Source organism: Protopterus annectens, chromosome 2.part1 (genome assembly GCF_019279795.1).
Source record: "Protopterus annectens isolate FY-2018-M chromosome 2.part1, PAN1.0, whole genome shotgun sequence".
Classification (NCBI taxonomy): Eukaryota; Metazoa; Chordata; order Ceratodontiformes; family Protopteridae; genus Protopterus; species Protopterus annectens.
Window position 1 is genome coordinate 1063666474 of NC_056729.1, and position 23689 is coordinate 1063690162.

The 23689-nt window shown below is 36.4% G+C and overlaps 1 protein-coding gene across 1 annotated transcript in view; it reads right to left on the reverse strand.

Moving 5' to 3' along the window:
• LDAH (lipid droplet associated hydrolase) overlaps positions 1-23689 on the reverse strand; it is a 1619373-nt gene that overhangs the window by 734859 nt on the left and 860825 nt on the right. The window lies entirely within an intron of this gene.

A 23689-nucleotide genomic window follows, 5' to 3' on the forward strand; every position in this document is an offset into this window, starting at 1 on the left:
AATGCATTTTATCTTGTTCTCCATTTCTGCATATAACTAGTGTCAGCTACTTAACATAGTAACAGAGTTGCTAGAATGGACATTTTTTTTAATTTTGAGACACAAATGATTTAAAAACACCTTCTAAATGAGAAGTGCACCTATCTATAGTAAATGCAGACAATAAATCAATGACAGCTACACAGCAACAAAATAACACACATGCACTGAAAATAAAATATTCTGTTCATACAACACCATGATTTGAGATCCTTTCAGAGCTGACTGCTACTAGCTGTATGTCAGATATATCAAACGTCTTCAGTACCTTGAGATTCCATAGCTCAGACAGATAAATCCCTGACAGTGAGCAACATAACCTACATTCATTTTGTAGCTTGGCCGCTGGAGAAGCCAAAAGGGGACATTATAACTAACCAGTCAAAGCTGGTGTGAATATCCAGGGAATAGATTGGTCTGATTATTCTAAAGAGTTGTCTACCATCAGGAGATGCATGGTATGCAGCAGTGTGCTCAAGGAGTGTGCTTTGATCCTCCAAGCTGCTGATGGTAACTTCTACTTGCATTGGCAGGAGCTTAAATGCACAGATGGGAGGTATTACCAGTTCCCACTATCATGTAGGTGTGGACATCAGCTGTCAGTGGAGGGCTTAAGACTCAGCAGTATGTTCTTTATTCCTGTTACACATATAATGTGTCCTTGTGTGTGGGACATCCTGTGTAGTTTTGCAGCATGAAGGACAATTACATTCCACATGCAGTCCATTCTGAAACATATGGATGGCCATAGTCTGGTTGCAAGTTAAGCCAAGCCCTCAGTATACCAGACTAAAACCGGCCTGACAAAGTTGAAGAAGTAAGACAAAGGAAGGTATGCACCACCTTCCTGCCTGACTTGATGATGGCTCTCTCCAGCTGGCTCTTGCCTCATCCAGCAAAAGAAGCTCTGGTGGACAGACAGCATGAATAGCCACAAGAGGTGATGGCAGGATGGCAGGCAACTTTCTAGCACCTTTTACTAAGATGGAATTCAGTGTTTTTGCAACATGTAATTGTTAGGAACATGTTCCCGTTTTATCAGTTTTAGCATTTTCTAAACAGCTTGATTCTTTTTATCAAGATAGGCTGGGTGTCAAATCTAAAAGGCAGTTGTATGATCTTATGAGGCAGTAGTTCAGAATAATGAATCACAACAGATTGAAAAAAGATGACTGAAAGAAGTGTAGAATTGTTTCCCGTATCCAACTTGCAGGGAACATGGATTTAAAAACATAAAGGGATACAGGGGTACGACACAAAAATGAAAGGGAAAAAGGGGCTTACCACTCCTCCCAAAAAAGTCTAGTGTTGGCAATACCTTCAATGAACTAGGATTCTTTTATAATATAATTCAACATAAGCCAAATAATTTTCAAACACTATTTAACATAACTTCATGTAGGGGGAAATGTAGCATTATAATGCCAACATATCATGCCTGAAGATATTATTGATGTGGGGTACAAAAAACTGTTAAACTTTTTGGGGTCAATGCAGTCAACAAATGAAAGATAAAATCATCCAGCTACTGTGCAGTGTTTTAGTAGACAATGTACATGTAGATTCCTCTAAGAAATTACTCCCCTCTCCACAGGAATGTTGCTGCACTGAATGCCAGGTGAAGATCCATTAAAGGGAAACCTAAACATTACAGAAAAAATATTAGCAACTTAAAAGTAGGCTACAAAAATCACGTCTAAAGAAAATAAATACCCACAACAGGAAGGCATGCACAGCTGCTGGACAGAGGGAGATATCTCTGAGTATATGGTGTTACAGTAGTCAATAAGTTTAACTATCCTGTCTTTTCAGAGTTAGCATGGTCAGTTTGTATTCACAACAGAAGAAAAAGTATCAAGTGTAGAAAAATGATTTTTCTTTAAGTTTGTTGGAAATTTTTGTTACTACCCTTGATGGAGCTGTAAAGATTGCAAAGAAATTTTTAGCAAGGAATATTCTGGATAGAGCAATTTAAACTAGCTGCAAAATAATTCAGATGGATCCTTTAATGGAAACCACAGTCTACACCGTAGGATAGACACAGCACTGAGATGCAGAATAATGTGTCTGGAAGTACTATAAGGCCTGCATCGTGTTAATACAGCTTTTATTGTTGCAACATAAAGCACTAAGAGAAGCTTAAAATGCTGAAAGGGAGGGATGATGTTATCTAGGGTTTGCCCTTTTAGCTAGAAGTAGAAGTAACAAACTGTTTGCACTTGCAGATTACAGGAGTCATAGTTATATTAGTACTATAGCACCCTGCATGTGCCCAAATAGTGTAGAAGTACTTCCTTCAACTCCCACAGTGTAGAAGACAAACAAAAGGTTTTCTGTCTTGTTTGTTGTAAACTACACGACTGTTTGCAGAAGAAATTAGAACTACATAAAATGACTATTCTTGTAAAATTAAGGAATACTTTTCGTGACAAATAATGTGTAGCTTGGATATTCTTCAAAAAGGTAAGTGACATTTCTAACATTAAGATTATTTGAATGCTATTAGAATACAAGTGTTATATATTACATAGATCTATATAATAGTATGAACAGTTTTTAAAAAAAAAAAAAAAAAAAAAAGTTTATTTTAGTTTATATGATGCTGTTTTACCAAATGTGTAGTTTTGTCTTGATAGATAATTGAATTGAAAACTGTTAACCTCAGTTAAATATAACTAGTATTAAATTGATAAGGTGGTAGCTGAGGTACTGCTGCTTAGGGTAGGGGGTTAACTTGAGTAGTAAATACTGCTCTAAGTTGGAGTTTTCAACTCCAGGCGGATGCAAGGTTTAATCCTTACATTATTTTCACTTGTTCATTGTTATATGTATATAGTTTTGACATCCACAATATATTTTGTACACTCATTGTCACTACAAACAAAATTGAATCCTATACAAAATCCCATAAGAGATTTAATAAATACAGCTATGTTTAAAGGTACACCTAAAAGAGGAGATGTAACATTATTTATCTTGTTATTTGTTATTTCGATCATAAGATTCTTGAGTTTTAAAAATGCCAAATGACATCTTTAAAAGGAATTTCTTTAAACATTAATGGATTGAATAATCCGTGTAAAAGGGCAAGCCTAATAAGATACATTAATCTACACAAGGCCAATCTAGTCTTCCTGCAAGAAACCCATCTCTTGAAAAAAGATATTGATAAACTAGCCACTAATAAGTATACAGTATTGGTTAGTTCAGAGCACACTCAGAAAAAAAGAGGAGTGGCTATTTTATGGAATAAAAGTATGCCCATTCCTAAAACCATTAAGTCTTATCAGATTGACAAAGGAATGTTTTGTATGGTTACAATACAAATTAATGGGAAGACTTACACTTTAATTAATGTATATTGGATACCTGGAATTGGTATTAATACAGTGAAACATCATATTGATAAGATCATATCATTCTCTGTAGGGGATATTATTTTAGCTGGTGATTTTAATTGTATACTACATGAAAGTGATACTACCACTATAAAGAAAAGAAGAATGACATCTAATGCAAAACATTTAAATGATTTTGCCAATTCTTATCATTTGAATGATATTAATAATCAGATAGAGTCAAAATCATTACCATACACCTTTTTTTCTAACAGATACAAAACTTATTCAAAAATAGATAGGGTCTTTATTTCTAACCAGATGGTAACAGATTTAATTAATTCCAAAATCATTTCATGTCCTATATCTGATCATAACTCAATTGTTTTCGAATTCATGATAAAAAATACTCATAATGTTCAGATCAAAAGGATACCAGCATACTTAACTCAGCTAAAAGACTATAAAGAATATATACTTTCAGAAGTACAACATTTTCTAGACATAAATAATACTCCTGAAGTCTCCATTGTCTATGTTTGGGATGCCTTAAAATCATATCTATATGGACAAAGTATCAGATGGTATAATAACAAAAGGAAATCTTGGGATAAGGAATTGTTAGATATTCAAAGTAAACTAGACTCTTATAAACATAATAATAAAGAAAATATTATGGACAAGAAAGTTATTGAAGAAATAAACAAACTAAATGAGAAATACAAAGAAATTTTAACTCATAAAGTTAAAATAACTTTAGAGAAATACAAGTTTTGTCTTATTCAATAAGCCCCAAATACTTACATAGACTTAAAAATAAAACAAAAGATTGAATAAACAAAACCATATCAAAGAAATCTTTTCTCTAAGGAAAAGAAGAATGTTTCTAGTATACCAGAAATACTGGATGAATTTAGAAATCACTTTCACAAGATTAACCATAACAACATTAACATGGAACCTAAAGATAAAATAAAGGAGTTTATAACCACAAACATGAATAAAAAGCTTAATAAACAACAGATTAAACTATTGGACAAGAGTATTTCATATACAGAAGTTATTACACAAATAAATAAGCTTAAATCAAACAAAGCACCGGGTAAAGATGGTATTATACCAGAGATATATAAAATCCTTTCTAAAACTACATATTCATTAATACATAAGGTTTTTATTCTGGCCCAAACTGAGTTAATAACCCCCATCTTGGCAATATACATTTATTTCACCAATTTTAAAACCTAATAAAGATCCAACTAGATGTTCTTCATATCGACCCATCTCATTACTTAATGTTGATTATAAAATGTTTATGAGTATTTTTGCTGATAGATTGAAGACAATTATCCCGGCATTATAGACATAGATCAGACGGGCTTCATTGTAAATAGAAATACTTTTGATAATATAAGAAGAACTTTAACATTAATTGATTTTGCAAATAGGAAAAGAAAGATTTAACACTTATTAGTCTTGATATAGGTTCAGCATTTGATTCAGTAAGTTGGGACTATCTGTTTACCTTACTGAAATGCACAAATTTCTCTGATGCATTTGTAAATTTAATTGAGCATTTATACAAAGGAACGCTGGCTTATATTAAGGTAGGAACATATGTTTCACAAAAAATACCCATTCTTAAAGGTACAAAGCAAGGATGTCCACTTTATCCACTATTATTCACTTTAGTAATGGAGCCTTGGGCTAATTTGATTAGAAACAGTACTGACATAGAGGGTTTTGAAATAGAAGAAAATACAACATCAAAAATTCAACTTTTTGCAGATGATGTTCTAATTACATCAGCAGGATCTAATTCTTCTATGCAGTCTTTATTAGATAAAATGATGAATTTTAAAAGTATTTCTGGTTTAATATTCAATGAAGAAAAAACTAAAATACTACCTATATATACATGAAAAAATACTCTCATTAGTGATTTTACTAAATATGTACCCAACTCAGGTCAGATAACTTATTTAGGTATAATACTATCTAAAGATATTAAATCTATTATATATAATAACTATAATACCTGTTTTCTTAATATACAAAATCTTTTTAATACCTGGAATAATATGTTTTTTACTATGGAGGAGAGACTTGCAATTATTAAAATGATAATATTCCACAAGATTTTATACTTAATACAATCAATAATACTTTCACCTACAAAAATAACTATCAAGAAACTGAATACACTAATGTTAAATTTCTTATGGGCACCTAACAGACCTAGGATTGCATTAAAGAAACATACTAATAGCTGGTCTCAAGGGGGTATTTCTTTTCCAGACTTTAATTTATATATTATCTCTTCTATTATAAAAGTTATTACTTTATTAATAGATCGGTCATATGTCAAAATGGAAAGATTATTGGGAGCTAATTAGTATGCACTTCATGAAAATCTCCTTAACACATAAAAATATGATTATAAATAACTCCATGTTGTGGTTGCTAAAGGAATTTTGTACTTCACCTATTACACCTAAACATATGGTCTGTTACCCATTAAATATTATTATTAGTTATCGTAACTTTATATTCATGCACCCTAAGGATAGGGAATGGAATTTTATTGTATTCCCTATAATTTATACTCAGGGTATGCTTATGTCATCTACTTCTGAAGGAGCTCATTTAGCTATAGATAATAATCTAAAGTACTGGTATCAGCTGATATCTGATAATAAAGTTAAAAATCTAGATTTCTTAAAACAAGAATTTGATCTAAGAGAAACTTGCTGGTTAGAGGTTCAGATCTTTAGACAACATCTCATTGATAGAATAGATCTAATGTCTGTAACAGTTAAAGAATCTATTCCAAAACTGATTGATTTCTTGATAATAAATTTACAGCATAAAGTTTCTGATAAAGGTAAACTTTCATATATACATAAAATTATCAGACAAGAAACTTTTTACAATGTAGATTCATACTGGAATTATTTCACCTCTATTAATGGGGACCCACCAACTCAACAAGATAAACAATATATATTGGAATCTGCTTATAGAACTACATCTTCCATTGTCTGGAGACTTTATACATGGAAATTTTTACATAGATCTTTTTATACACCTTTGATAATGAATAAAATTAATAATAAAGATAATCTATGTAAGAGATGTAATGTAGAAATTAATGCTGACTGGGCTCATATGTTTTATGACTGTATGAAGTTGAAAGAATACTGGAAATCAATTAATGAATTTTTGCAGGCTCTTTTTACATATAATTTCATTATTTCTAAGTCTCTTATATTATTCAACACACCTGTACCTCAATGTGTTAAAAAGATTAAGCTTCCCTTGTTATGGTCTATCCTAGCAGTGGCTAGGAAAATAATAACTAGAAATTGGATTTCAGATACACCTCCTTCGTTCAATGAATTTAAAAATGTTATGAATATGATGTGTCATATGGAAATAAGCACAATTAGAATGAGAACAACTAGAAAAACATCACATTTTATTGTATGGGATAATTTACAAAATTTGTTAAAAAAATTCTAATTTCAATAGCACAGTATTTTAGTTTAATTAATTGATCTGATTGTAGTGGATGTCTTTGTAAATACTTTAGTTGTTTTGTTGAATATTATAATAATACCTATTTTTAATTATTTGTATAAAATTGTTATGATATTTCTCTTATATGTTAAAACAATAAACTTGTTTTGAAAAAAAAAAAAGGTAAGTGACAACTAAAAACACTGGTAGGTGCCTCAACAAAAATAGGCTTTTTTGTTGTATACTTTTCTCCCTTCTGCCTCCTGACCATCAAGCCTCCCCATATTAGATGCCACTTTACTTCAATGGTGAGAAATCTACAGGTCCACACCATCCAAACATGCAATGCCTTTGTTTTTTTAACAAATGCTGTTTGTTAAGAACAAAGTTTGCACATGCAATTTCAGTCATAATCGTGATGTGAAAATGCTCTTAAATCTTTATCCACAATGTGATTACTTTGCTTACGCTGTTGCTTCAGATTAGTCTGAAACCTGTGGGTGTGCACTTGTGCATGGAAAAATATCCAATGTCACAGTAGTGCATCCAAAAGCATCGTCGGACATCTCATTCTGCCTGTCACTACTCTGCTCAATCCATGGAAACAAAAGCAAGGCAGTTGGATGTTTTGTTCCCTTTCATTCTGAAGCAGCAATATATTGTTTCTATCTACTGATTTCTGGCATTTTTGTGAATGTCTCTGCTTATAGGCAAGTCAATTTTTCAGCAAAGCCTAAATGTTATTTGCAGTCCTGCTCCTCAACAGTGCTGTTATCACTGGGTTAAGTGATTGCTTCTCCAGTACATGAAGACAATTAATTTATTAACTACAGATGCCTCTTCATTTTTATCAGTAAACTACAAAGTGAGGCAAATGCTTATAATTTCTATGGTATTTAGCAGATTGAGTTACTATTTGCTTTGTTTATTTATTCATGATTATGCAGTGTACTGCATTATTCCACTGTAATGCTTTTTACTCATTGGCCAGTTTCAATGCATAAAGCAAAAGGTGCAGCCAACAGGTACAGAGTTAAAAGCATACCAGTAATAAGGTGCAGACAAAAAATGCTGTACTGCAGATATAGTAATGTAGATAATGAGGTACCATTCTAACCAAAAATAAAAATCAAAATTATTTTTGTACATGCTGATTTAAGTTGCAAGTAAATGACATATACTAAAGAAAAAACAGTTTGCTGTAGTGCTTGCACTTAGATTTCCAGTAAGCACATATTCTAATGATTATTTTGCAGGTCATCTTTGTACAGATGCTTTGAAGTTTTTGCATTCTTCAGTTAGTATGTGACACAGTGGGATAATTCTGAATGGACTCCCTGTGAAGACTGGGTGAAGATAGGTGAAGGCTGCCAGCCTAGCCAGATAAAATTTTGTAGATAATTCTGTCATCTGTACATATTAATGTAAACTACAGGCTTGTTGTCTTAAATGGTAAAAATAGTGTTACATGTGGAACTGAAAAATATGTAACAGCAGTGCACTCTGCTGACCAAGAAAAGCATGTTGTGACCCTTTGATGTAAACATGGCTCCGACCGGTCTAGATGAAGGAATTCTTGCTATTGTTTTAAGGCCATAGATAATGGCCAGAATTTGCATGCAAAAATGTCCTTAATGGCTTTGCTTCCTAAGCTGGTGTGAGCTTACTAAAGAATGCAGCCTGTTAGCCTGGGAACCCAGGGAAGTGTGAAGAATGATGTAATGTGAACCAGGAATGTGATTTTAAAAACAGACCAAATCAGAGAGCATTAAGCATTTTTGTCTTGACCATCCAAATCATCTGCACTGTCTTGCTCTATATGTAAGTTTATCTTAGACTTGTGTTTTCTCTAAGAAATAGTTAGAAACTAGAAAGATTAGACTGTTTTTCTGTGATGTCAGAACTGTACTACTGAATTATTTTAAGTATTTCTCTGTCATCTCTGAACTCTTGACTAACAGTGTGTAGTAAAAAGTATTGTCTTGTGTTTTGACTATTTCTTATTAAATCCTTTTAAACCCTTTCAACTGTGGCTGTTTTTGTAGAGATAATTTAAGCTCTTTAGAGTACTTGCATGCCTTTGGTAAGTTGTACAAAGCCACTTCAATAGCTTTAGCCCTGGGCTATACTACCAATTGGATAATAATATTGCAAAGTAATAATTGGACACCCTGTTAAGGGCCTTTGAGTAGCTGATAAATATTAGTGGGTGGTGGCAGCTGGTACTACCGTATAGTCTGGGAAAAAGGGGAACGGCTGGAGTACCTGTGCCAGCCTTCCCCAGGAGTGTCTGTGTGGTTGTATAAACTCTTCTCAAAGTGTGTGTGTGTGTGTGTGTGTGTGTGTGTGTGTGTGTGTGTGTGTGTGTGTGTGTGTGTGTGTCAGGTATGTGGGCAGTGACACGAAGCACTGGTTGGACAGAGAAGGTGCTGGAGGTTTTAGCTTGCCCACTAGGCTGAGATCTAGACCCTATAGCTGTGCCAGTGGGGAGTCTTATTGGGGACCTGAAGAGCAAGGGAGTGACCAGCCCTGGACTGACTGTTATCTCTGTGTGCTCTTAAGGGATATTGCACTTTACTGTGTGTATTTGTTATCCTTTCCTCCTATATGAGACACCCCTCACTGGTGTTAGTGGTGAAAATTGAGGCTCCTTGATTGCTGGGCCAGGGCATGGGCATCACACTCCCTTAGAAAGATATACTGTGTTTTCTTCTTCCAGCTGTTCCCATTAGGGGGTCACCACTGCGGATCATCTGTTTCCATTTCTTCCTGTCCTCTGCATCTTGCTCTGTCACACCAACCACCTGCATGTCCTCTCTCACCACATCCATAAACCTTATCTTAGGCCTTCCTCTTTTCTTCTTACCTGGCAGCTGCATCTTTAGCATCCTTTTCCCAATATAACCAGCATCCTCCAAGCCAACACAACCTTACCCCTCTGGCTTTATCTACAAACCGTCCAACCTGAACTGACCCTCTAATATACGGATTCCTAATCTTGTCCATCCTTGTCACACCCAGTGCAAATCTTAATATCTTTAACTCTGCCACCTCCAGCTCCAGCTCTTACTCCTGCCTATTTGTCAATGCCAAAGTCTCCAACTCATATAACATAGCTAGTCTCACTACTCTCCTGTAGACCTTCCCTTTCACTCTTACTGGTACCCTTCTTTCATAAATCACTCCTGACACTCTTCTCCACCCACTCCACCCTACTTGTACTCTCTTCACCTCTCTTCCACACTCACCATTACTCTGAGCTGTGGATCCCAAGTATTTAAACTCATCCACCTTTGCCAACTCTACTCCCTACATCCTCACCATTCCTCTATCTTCCCTCTCTTTCACACACATATATTCTGTCTTAGTCCTGCTGACCTTCATTCCTCCCCTCTCTAATATCTCCACCTCTCTAGGGTCACCTCAATCTGGTTCTTCGTCTCACTACAGATCACAATGTCATCCGCAAACATCATAGTCCATGAGGACTCTTGTCTGATCTCATCCATCAACCTGTCCATCACCACTGCAAGTAAGAAAGGGACTCAGTGCTGATCTCCGATGTAATACCACCTCCACCTTAAACGCATCCATCACTCATACTGCAGACCTCACCACTGTCACACTACCCTCGTACATATCCTGTACCACTCTTACATACTTCTCTGCCACTCACGACTTTCTCATACAATTCCACAACTCCTCACCAGGCACTCTGTCATATGCTTTTTCCAAGTCCACAAAGACACAATGCAACTCCTTCAGACCTTCTCTGTACTTCTCCATCAACACTCTCAGGGCAAACAATGCATCTGTAGTGCTCTTTCCCGGCATAAAACCATACTGCTGCTCACTAATCATCACCTCACTTCTTAACCTAGCTTCCACTACTCTTTCACATAACTTCATGTTGTGACTGATCAGTTATATCCCTCTGTAGTTACTACAGCTCTGCACATCACCCTTATTTTTAAAAATTGGTACCAAAATACTTCTTCTCCACTCCTCAGGCATCCTCTCCCTTTCCAAGATTTCATTAAACAATCTGGTTAAAAACTCCACTGCCATCTCTCTTAAACACCTCCATGCTTCTTCAGATGTGTCATCTGGACCAACAGCCTTTCCATTTTTCATCCTCTTCAAAGCTGCCCTTACTTCCTCCTTGATAATCCATTGTACTTCCTGATTCACTATCCCCACATCATCCAACCTTCTTTCCCTCTCATTCTCTTCATTCTTCAGCCCCTCAAAGTACTTTCTCCATCTGCTCAACACACTCTCCTCATTTGTAAGTACGTTTCCCTCATTATCCTTTATCATCCTTACCTGCTGCACATCTTTCCCAGCTCTGTCCCTCTGTCTAGCCAATCAGTATAGGTCCTTTTCTCCCTCCTTAGTGTCCAACCTTTCATACAACTTCTTTCCATAAGCCTTATCCTTAGCTTTTGCCACCTCTCTCTTCACCATATGGCTCATCTTCTTATACTTCTGCCTACTTTCTTCATCTCTCTGACAATCCCACTTCTTCTTTGCCAACCTCTTTCTCTGTATACTCTCCTGGACTTCCTCATTCCACCACCAGGTCTCCTTGTCCTCTTTCCTCTGCCCAGATATCACACTAAGCACCTTTCTAGCTGTTTCTCTTACCAGCTCTGCTGTAGTTACCCAGCTATTCAGTAACTCTTCACTGCCACCCAGTGCCTGTCTTAACTCTTCCCTGAACTCTACCTCACAATCACGGTTTTTTCAACTTCCACCATTTGATCCTTGGCACTGCCCTCACACTCCTCCTCCTCTTGTAACAAAATCCAAGCAAAATGACAAAAAAAGGACATTTTTTGTCAGTTAGCTTGGATTTTGTTACTCCTCCTCCTCTTCTTGATCACCAACATCAACCTACAGACCACCATCCTATGCTGCCTAACAACACTTTCCCCTGCCACCACTTTACAGTCTCCAATCTCCTTCAGACTGGCCCTCCTACATAGGATATAATCCACCTGTGTGCATCCTCCTCCACTCTTGTACGTTACTCTATGCTCCTCCCTCTTCTTAAAATACATATTCACCACAGCCATGTCCATCCTTTTCACAAATTCCACCATCTGACATTCTGCATTCCTCTCCTTAACAGCATACCTACCCATCACTTCCTCATCCCCTTTGTTCCCTTCACCAATATGCCCATTGAAATCAACTCCAATCACTACTCTCTCACCCTTGGGTACACTCATCACCACTTCATCCAACTCATTTTTCTTTCTCATCCATTGCACACCCAACTTGCGGAGCATATGCACTAACAACATTCATCATCACAACATCAATTTCATCCTTTAATTGATATATTTCTATTTGCATTTCTAGATGCCAATTTTGGTATTTTACTCTGTTTTTTCCCTTGAGAAATCAAAATGTCTTTTAATTCCATATGCTAGGCAAGTTTTAGGGGAGGTCACAGTTTTACGTTAAACAGTAATGACCAGAGATCTACTTGGTGTTTTCCTTGAGAAGAGGAGTTTTGGAACTGTTGTACAATAAAGATTTGTTTTTTTTCTACAAAGGAACAGTGATACTGAAAATGTGATGATGCTCTGAATAAGAATACAAGGAGATGGGGTTAGTGGAAGGAATAAATGAAGAGCAGAAATATTTTAATTTTTAGATAAGGAATACAAGGAATCTGGAGTTGGGGAGGGGAAAACAGAAAATTGAAATGGTCTTTGGAGATATTTATGAGGGCTGGAAAAAAGCTGCAGTGGTGCTGCTGCAGATTCTGGTTTGGGAATTAATGACCAATAATTCCAACCTTCATGGAAGGCATGGTCCCAAAATGGATACTGAAAGGGTGAATATGCATCATGGATGATGACTAACTACAAGACACTAACTAGCATATACTCTCAGACATAAAACATTGCCAGTCCCTGTGACTCAGTTAAAGTAGAGCTAGATCAGAAACCTCCAGTGAACACACCAGTATTTTACCTTGGTAACTGATTCCATACCCTATAGAAGAAGGAAAGGTTAAAATGATCAGATGGGTGGAAAGCTGACTGTAGTGCAGAATACAGAACATGGTAGTACTGAAGACACTATCCAGATCACCAACAAAAAGTACAAAGAGTAGCAGCTTCACACTGGGCAGACACAGACCTCGATTCAGTGGAATTTCACTGGTGTTCTATTCCTGGACTGGTAAAATGCACATTTGTGTCTTGACTTCAATACTTTTTTTTTAAATGTAATCTTTATTGTTTTTGTTATACATGAGCAAAGATGATAAAATATAACTTACAACATTTTAACAACAGTAAAGAAACAAAAAAAAGACAATCATGAACATAACATTTTACTAGGAATATAGGAGTCCCCATTCAGTGTTGAAACTTATTGTTGAATGCAATAAAAACATTTGCAGGAAGAATAGCTTCATTTAAACTGTTTGTTTGGAGATGGAAGATAGATGAAAAGTGGCTAACTTTACATTATTTACATCATGGATGCCACCAGAAGTATAAATTGAAGGAAAATCTTAATATTTATAAATAGTAATTTAAACTAAAGAGAAAATGAGATATACATGAATTTATTTTATTGGTTTGAAATTTTCTTCATGAAGTATAATTTTAATGTGAGGGTCATGACAGTTAGTTTACTAGAATGGAGTCAAGTAGGTGCGTTTATATCACGCTATCGAAAGATGAAAATAGTAAACGCTTTTTCATCCAACCTAAAATATCTAAACCACATAATATCGAACATTTAGAACAGCAAATTATTTCCTTGGGGAAAAAAATTGCTATTCCGAAACACATACACATAACACAAGCACACCTAAAAAACATCAATCCACACACACATACACACTTATAATCCTACAAATAACCCTACACTAAATTGTACACACACTACTATCTATCCAGTTACTTTAACCCAAACCCTAACCCTAAGGTCCATCACTATTGCACACTCAAGTAACCCGCACCCTAACCCTAACTCACTTAACCCGCCCCTAACCCTAATTCACCTAACCCACACCCTAACTCACCTAACCCGCGCCGTAACCCTAACGACCACACAATCACACACTTACCTGAACCCAACCCGTAACTTTCCACCAAAGCGCTGAAAATAGCAAAGCCACAGAACCAGCCAACCGAATTCGTTCTGCAGCTTCGATATTTTTAGCGTTCGCTCAAAACGGGTCGATTTTAGCACATTCGAAGTTTTAAAACTTTGATGCTCTGATATAGACCCAAGTAAGTTACCCCAGTAAGTCTGAAAGTATGATTTTCTTTTGATTGTTTTTCATCAACAATTTATGAGAGGATATGTACTTTATTGCCACAGTTCTAAAATTTTCCCAGGAGATCATGGATATATTTAACCAAACTTTTTGCTATAAAGTAATGAAACAAGGCACATAATGTGATTAGGACATGCTTACGTATCCCTGTCAGTGATTTGGGAGTTATATTAAGAATTGTAGTTTCCCAAGAAAAAGTAGTTTTTTTCACATCCCATCTTTTCAAGTTGTTTTCTAAGAGAGTACCCTAACTTATAGATATTTTTACAACTCAAAAAAAATATGAAGAATGTCATCACTGATAAAGGAGCAGAATGGGCAGGATATATATTTTTTATGGTCAAATTTATTAAGAACAGTTGGGGTGTAGTAAGAATTGTTGTTTATTACAAGTTGTGTGTAAATTAAGTTCTTAAAGGGAGTTAGATTTAGAGTGTTTTGTATTGCATCTTGTTTTTCCTTGATTGAGATTTTGTCACTTAAGCCGTCCCAATACTTGGAATAGAGAAGTGATGACTGATGCTTGATACTTGATATTAGTTTATACGCTTGGGAGATCATTTTGGTTCTGAGAGATAGAGTTTAAATGACTGCTTTTTATCTCTTGTTCATCTACTCTGGTGCTTGAGTTGCTAAGTAAGGGATCACAATTACATGGTGCACCTAGCTGGGATCGAAGTTCGTCCATATTCAAGTTTTTAGGATAGCAAATTTGTCAGACCGTTATGTTTTTAATTTGTGGGTATATGTTCAGGTCAATCATTTTGTTGTTGATTTTCAAGTTAGGGTTAAGGTGTACTGGCTGTATACATTTGAGAATGTTCTGTATACTCAGAGATGTGAATAAGGATTGAAAGGTGTTTATTTTATTTTTAATTATGGGGTGAATTTTGGTAATGAGGTTGTTTTTTGGTTGTAGGTACTTACAGATGAAGGTATATGTTATGTAGCAACATAATATATTGTGACCACCAGCAGTTCAGCCTGCATTCTGCATATCTAACTGTCTTGCAGGAATGTTTATTTCACAAGGTCATGATACAGTCACCCTTTCTATAGCTGTTTTTGAAAACAATACTGATAGTGGCACTGGTTTGGTCTGCCATAAAACTAAGCTAGAAAGCTGTTATTTGTTTTCCTTCTGTTTTTGATTTCCCCATATTCCTAGTGGAAAAGGAAAAAAAATACTATGAGCCACAGGAAAATATAGCCTGTCTTTACCTTATCCCCATGTATCAGTTTTTGACTTGATTTGCTCAGCGGTACTGTTACATAACACTATGCCCTCTACCTTTTTTTTCTTTCTATTCTGAAATGCTGGCTGACTCAAAACTTTCTAAGACCTTCTCTTTTAAACTAAGTCTTTTGAGATTCTTGATATAATTGTACCCACATTTGTGACTAAAACTAACTCTGGAAAATGCTAAATTTTACTTGCTATATTCACAAAATAACTGAAGTCCAGATTATTTTTTTTCTCCACTCATTTTTACAGTTCCTCCTAATATCTTTTATTAGCTTTATTCTGGGAATTTCTATCTTTCTTTTGTTCTCTTGTGAGAATGGTTTGAATCATGCATCTCAAGTGTACCCCATTATGAGGAAAGTTTTCATTTTGAGTAAAACAAAATCCATTTTCCTCATTGTCCTGCATTGAAAGGGTTTGTCACACATGTATTGGTAAGAATATTTAAGTAATATATGAAGTAAATAGTACGGAATCATATTAATTTGTCGAAATAACTTTTTTATAAATATAAAGTAATACGTTTTAACCATGTTGAAGTTGTTCGTAAGCACATTTTGCCCATTTGCTCCACATAAGAGGCAGTGTTCCTTATGTTGGTGCAGAAAGTTTAAGAGCTATGGTTTGAATGTATATATTATTATATAGTCTTGGGTTAAATATTCCCAATCCACTCATTAAATCATTGGAAAGAGTGACTGACAGAGGACGTTACAACTGTTGGGTCAGTCAAGTGGCAGGACACTAAATATTCCTCTGCGCTCGAATGCTTAAAAGTCTACAGTCTAGAACATTAGTTTCCTACACAAAAGTAAATAAATAAAAACACATCAAAACCAAAAAAATCCATATTAGTAATACATTTACTATTCCAATGTACAAACATTTATTTTCGACACAAACCCAAACTGAGATGCATCTACTGTGACTTCTATGACCCAAGTTGAATCATTTATTCAATTTTCATACACAGCCTGTAATCAGGTTTGCCTTAGGTTGCTGTTCAGATTTCTTATTTGTAACATAAAATCTGTAATTCCAGCACAGAATGAAGAAAAGCTCATGGAAGCTGTACTGCCCCAGACACAGCCTACAATGAAAGAATAAGTGCAGCCCATCCTAGAAGAACAGAACTACGGAAAATGAAATAAGGGAAAGCAGCAGGCTCAGATGAAGTCACAGCAAACATGGTCAAGATGTTGGGTGAGTTGGGGAGGAAATGGCTCCCAGGGGTACTTGTAGCAGTATGGAGAGAAAGGCGCATGTCAGATGACTGGAAAATAAGAATTCTAGTATCAGTGTACAAGAACAAAGGAGAAATTCACAACTGTTAGTAGTATAGAAGCATCGTAGTCCTGTCATACTGCATTGGAAGTTCTGAAGAGGGTGAATGATAAATGAATATGCAGAGTAGTAGAAAGTAAGATGGGAGATAAGCAGTTTGTATTCAGATCAGGATGCAGCACAACTGATCATATATTTGCCGTGAGACATACAGTTGAGAATAAGCTACGGATAAGGAAAGAGTCTAACTGGCCATTCCAAGATTTAGAGAATGCATATGACAAGAAAACTGATTTGGACAGTCCTGCAAAGTTCCAGAAACACTGGTAGTATTAATGCAGTCTATTTTCAAGGGCTCAATGACAAATACAAACAGTGTTTGGACTCACACAGGGGTTCACAGTGGGAATAGATGTGCATCAGGGTTTAGCTGCTAGCCCGCAACTGTTCATACTGGTAATGGGTTACATCAGCTAATAGATCAGAGAGGACAGATCAACAAAGCTGCTGTATGCAGGCAATGTGTCCTTACAGGCAGACTCTGAACAAGGAACTTCAGCAAATGACTGGGGAATGGAATGCAAAAGACACACAGTATTAAACTGATTACGGATAAGACAGTTGTCAAAGATGAAATGGGGGAAATCAGGAGAAGCTGAAAATTGAGATATAAGGGAAAATAGTTGAACAAATTAACAGCTTCAAGCATCGGGGGTGGGTGCTGTGGAGAACTGAATTTTGAATGTGGAGATCAAAGCTAGTATAACAGTGGTTGCAGCCAACTGGCACAGTGTCAGAGGAAGTATGTGACAAAAGAATCCCAAAGAAGCAGAAATACAAGATGTACACAACAGTGGTGCAACCAGCAGTATTGTATGGTACAGAAATCTGAGCAATGAAGGCAAAGCAGTCGAGGAAGTTAGAAGTGATGGAGAGGAAGTGCCTCAGACAGGTGGTAAAATAGATATTCACGACAGATAAAGAAATGAAGATATCAGAGCAGACGCCCAAGTAGACTTATTTGTGAAAAAGGTCCAAGAGAACATTCTATGGTGATTCAGTTGTAACCACAGGAAAGCAGAAGACAACCTGGTGAAGAAGATTTGGGAAAGACATGAAGAAGGCAAAAGGAAACAAGGGCAACCAGCAAAGAGGTGAACAGACTGAATGAGAGAAGACCTGTGACAGTCAGTCATGACTACAGAAGAAGGTAGGAGAGTGGCTCTGAATTAAGAGAGATGGCGACAGTTAACACAACACTGTCTTCATGTAGAAAATCATGACGAGGATGATGGAGACACTGCCAGTTTTAGCATTACTGTCTAATGTGGTGAGCCTGAACGTTTGATAGGCATTGAAATTCTGAACTGATGGAGTGTTTTCATTTGTCTTGAACCAAGTCTCTATGATGATGCATATATCATTGTTTTCCAGGATAAGGAGTGCTTGTAGGAAGTAGAGGGTTTTTTTTCTGTTAAGTTTCCTAAAACTGGGTTCTTGAAGCTATAGAAGATTGACATTGCCTTAAAAAAGCATTATATGAGTGGACAAGAATTTATTATTTATTTATTTTACATTTGTTAACCGGGCTAGTCCAACTGGATATATTTCCATTTTCAGCAGAGGCCCGGGGAGAAAAGCTCCAACAATAACACACAAAAAAATTATCATGCACAGATATAAAAGAAAATTAAGTTAGAAATAATAAGAGAGCATTAGCAAAAAATTTGAACTATTTATGCAACACAGCATACAAAAAGATTATCATACACAAATATAAAAGAAATTATGCTAAAATAATCAGAAAGCATTAGCTAAAAAGATTTATACTATTTGTAAAACACACTACCTAAAAGGATAAGATACACTTACATTAAAACGTGAGGTAGTTTACAATCCATTCACAGTTTAATTCATCTCCTAGTTGTAACAATAATTTAAGACACTTACTACTTCCTAAGGGGTAAGCAGTATTAATTGGCGAAGGAAGTCAGTATAGAGATAAAGTAATAGATAAAGGAGAAGATTAGTCAGGGTAACAGCAAGGGCATAACCAGTGTGTTTTATGATGTATCTTGAGCCTTTGTTTAAAGAGTGGGAAGGAGGGAAGTAAAGTTAAATCAGATGGCAACAGGTTCCAATATTTCCCAGTGGTATTAGAAAACAAGGAGTCACCTGCCAAGTTATTAGACTTGTTAATGCTAGCCAATAGTTTAGTGGAAGAGCATAAGGAATTGAGGTTTGTATAGGGGGTAATAAAGTTAGAAAGTATTGGTGTGTTGTTAGGTTGGTAAAATATTATATGGACAATGGTAAGTTGGGAAAGTATCAAAATGTTTTTTAGTTCAAGCCAGTCTAGCTGCTGAAGATTCAGACAGTGGTGAGTTCTAAATGGGTTCCCAGTGGCAAATCTGGCAATATTGTTATAGGAGTTAGCTAGTTTAGAGAGATTATTTTTCTTTAGGTTAGTATAAATGGGGGAAGCATAAAGAAGAGTTGAGATTAGATGGGAGTGGGCTATTGTAGTTCTGGCTGTTAGTGTTAAGAAGGGTTTTATTCTATATAGGAAGCCCAGTTTTCTATTTACGGTTTTTATAGTGTTATTTATATGGTTATCAAAGGGAAGGTTATTGTCAATTGTGATTCCTAACAGTTTGGTGGTAGAATCGGAGGTTATAAGGGTGCCATTATTCAATTATATAGAGAAATTTATAGGGGGGGACTTACTGTTAGGTGCGAAGAGTAAGAGCTTGTTTTTTTTGGCGTTCAAAAGGAGGCAACGTTTTAAGAACCAAGACTCGACTGTGTTAAATACTGTTTGGGTTACAGATTGTAGTTCAGATGTGGAGTTGGCAGAACACATGAGTGTGGAATCATCTGCATATTGTATGCAGGTAGCTTGAGGGATTGCTAAGTGAAGGTCATGGATGAATGATGAGAATAGAAGTGGACCTAGAATGGAGCCCTGTGGGACACCGAGGGAGACTGGCAGGTGGGAAGATAGTTTATTCTCCCAGAGGACTGCTTGTTGCCTATTGTTAAGGTAAGACTTGAACCAGAGAACAGCCTTGGTGTCTAGAGAAAGGGATTCAAGAGTTTTTATGATCAGGAGGTGGTTGACCATGTCAAAGGCTTTTGACAGATGTATAAAGAGTGCTGATGAGAGGATGTTGTTATTACGGTTTTTATTGATGGAGTTGTTGAAAGACAGGAGAGCTGTGGTGGTACTATGAAATGGCCTGAAGCCATGCTGACAGTTAGCTAGTATATTATGTTGGGTTAAGTGGTTTATTAGTTGATGGTGAATGCATTTTTCCATAACATTTGCTAAGGGTGATAAGAGAGCTATGGGCCTGTAGTTGTAATAATCATTGGAGTTACCACCTTTATGTAAGGGGATAATGTGGGAGATTTTCCAGATATCAGGAATGGTTCCTTCATTTATGGTTCTGTTTATAAGGATGGATACAGGATAAGCAACTGCTTTAGCTGCTTTTTGCAGGTATTCAGATGGAACTTGGCCAGCAGAGGGTGTACATGGCTTAAGTTTTTGGATAAGTTTTTGGATGTACGAGGTAGCGTTGGGTTGTATTTGGAATTTAGCCAATATACAAAAGCCTTTGGGGAGAAAAGTGCAAACTTTCCCTAGCAAAGCAGTTAGAACTGTCTACCAACTCCTTCCAAGCGGATATATAGTGTCACCCCTTTGAACAACACCAGTAGCTAAGCCAATTGTTTTTTTTTATTATTTGTACTGTGGCATCATTGTTGGTGACTGCAGAATGCTGCTCAAAGTTAGGTTCATACCAGCCTCAAACACATATTCTGACAGCTCCATCATGCATCTCTTCATATAATCCAGAGAAGTACATTTCGGGTCATTTACACCCATGTTTACTATAACTGTATCATATCTGTACTTGTATTGCAAGGATCGGAGTACTTGTGTAATGTGTCAGATCCTGGCATCTAACAAGCAAAAGACTGATGCAATCCTTGCAAAATCTGTTGAATGGTGCATCAGTATGTCTCACTATGGATTCACCTACAACTAAGATATTGGACCGTGTAGAAGTTTGCCTTATGGGCTTTTGAACAGAGTCAGATTCACTCATACATGTAAGTTTTATGGTGGGTGCTGCCTGTATGGTATGTTTGTGAGGTTGCTGAGGGCTCTTGTTTCTTACTTTACTTTTAGGAGGTCTTTGTGGTTTAGGTAGGTTACTTTGACAGCCTCAGCATACGAAGGCCTAGGTGTTTGCTCTGAGCGTGTGTGCCCAGTTTAATTTGGTTTTGTGTAGCACTCAAAAGCTGCTTGTTATTGAACATGGATTGGTGAGAGAGCTTTGCCTTCAATAACATTGTGTAAATGAATCTCTGACTCAGTGTGCCCACTAGTTTTAGTAGTAGATGGTTGTCAGTAAACATTAGACAATTGCTGCATTGTCATAGGATGCCTATTTCAACCAGGATGACTACAGAGACAGACGGAAAGGATAAATCCATGGTTCTAGGTGCTTCCTAAGGTTGGCTGTAATGGGAGTTGCACCTATGAGGTTTGGAGTTGATTTACTACAGGTGCTATATGTCTAAAACAAACAATCTAAGACTACACATTAATAGCAACTTGCCACCTAGAGCAAACCTATCTGTCTAAAACAAACAAAGTCTTCAACAAAGAGTAACATACCTTGTTCAAACCAGAGCCTTTCTGCATAACTACTGACTATTTAAAGTACAATAAGAATGGGGAAATCATATGTATCGGAAAGTGAAGGCTCTAAATGCCTGGATCTGTATAGAGCAGTGGGCAGCACTGCTGCACAGTGGCATAGTTGAACAAAATCACCTTATTTATAACAAAGAAAATAAGCAACAAAAAGCTCTGTAGAGCACACCAAACAAGAGCAATAGCCATAGTAGCAAGTAATGCCCACAACTAGCCTAGGAGCCTTTTTCTGCCACCAGAGGGAAGTAGTAACCTAATTTCACCAACAACTCACTAAAATTAGCCAGTCTCTAGCTAAGCCAAGAATGTTAAACAGTAGTGGTTTGCCTACTGTCTCAATGAAGCTACACTTAACTAGGAGTCGGTATCTCTTTGCTCTTTCTCTCACTACTCCCAAGCAAGTTCTTAAGAAGTAGGGGGCAGATAACAAAACAGTCAAGTAAAGCTCCTTCTCTCAAAAAGGCTCATACTCTGCATCAGTATGGCAGTAACTTGTCATACCAGGCATGTTACAATCTTAAGGGAAATGCTGTTATTTGAAGGGTTTGTGTGCATACATGCATATAATTATATCTCTCTTGCACACTGTGTAAACTCTCAATTTCTAAACATATATCTTGTTTTCTCTGCCAGCATTATTTTTTTACACAAGAAACATCTTTATTACATCATCATGTATGACATAGGCAATCATATTTAAACAAATGAAAACAAACCAAATTGACATCATTTTAGTTGTAAACATTATACATCACTTATAATCTATCCAGTCATTGTCAAACATTACATAACTCGTTCAAGTCCTGCTTTCTTTTAAATCTCATTCCTCCTCTGCATGTATTGTTACCACAGTTCCCATTTTTTCTATGTAATTTGCTGCTACCCTTTTCTAAAGATCCCAATTCCAGTTGTTTTATCACTGTTACTAAAGTCACTACTTCTAGTAAAGTTGGTTTAGATTTTGATTTCCATTTGTAATAATTGTTTTTTTGGCGGCCGACATAATTAGACTCAGCAAGGCCTTACTATGTCTGGGCAATTCCGATTCTATTTCATAGCTCAAAAAAATAATTTCCTCAGTTACACCAATTTGCTCACCCAGCATCTCTGACTGATCAGTCGAGTGAAATCTCCCAGAAAATATGTTCCCAATTACTTCTTTCTTCCTATCACACCTCCAACATTTGCAGACTACCTGACGAAAAAGTCTTTGGACTCTACTTGGGGTATAAAGAATACCAATGTAAATACTTCCAAGCAAAGATCTTAAATCTTCTAGATTTTGTTGCATATTTGGGGTGACATACATAAGTCCCCCTCCCCATTGTTTCTTTGTGAATTGCTTATCCAATCTTTCTTCCCAATCCTTTCTAACCCCCTCTGATTGATTCTTATAGTTATCATGCAACATTTTGTATGCTCTACTAATTATTCCTTTTTTAACAGCAGCTTTTGTTATAGATTCTACTAAAAACTCTACCAGTGCTGGTCTTTTTCTCAGGATCATCCTATTTCTTTCTCTTTGCCTATAGTCTGATATCAACCCTTGATGGGGAAGGCAATCTCTAGCCTTCAGTCCAAATAAATTATTGGCATCCTCCCATTCTATTACCTTTCCCTCTCTAATTATTTGCTCCCAATACCTTGGTTCTTTTGCCAGTTTTCTCCAATAAATTTCAGCCCCCTCTTGCCTATTGTCTGCATCCCTAATTGCAGTCATCCCTGTCAGTACAATCTTCTTTCTTCATTCCCATGTTGGCTTAGTTCTTAGAATAGTTTCTTCTACCTTATGAATATAATATTCTGTATGGTTATTGTTATTCTCCTTAAGGATCTGCATCCAAAATCCATGGTTCTCATTGGTTCTTGAGCTTCCTTCCCCCTGTTCATCATCTCTTTCCACACTGAATTATTGATTTCTGCTTGTGCCATGTATAGGAGCCTCAAATGAGTAGCTCTGAAATACCCCTTCAAATTGGGTAATCCCACACCGCACTGTTCAATGGAAGAATCGGCTTATCCCACTTGACTCTTGCCAACTTCCCCTCCCAGATAAAATCCTTCATCTCTTTATTAATTGATATCCACAACTTCTCCCCTGGTTGATAAAAATATGCCTGACCTGTGTATAAAACTAGAAATATTTTAACTTCTTGTATCATGCTATCCATATCTATACAACAGAGCTTCCAGTTGTTCAGTTTTTGTATTATCTTTTGTTTAGT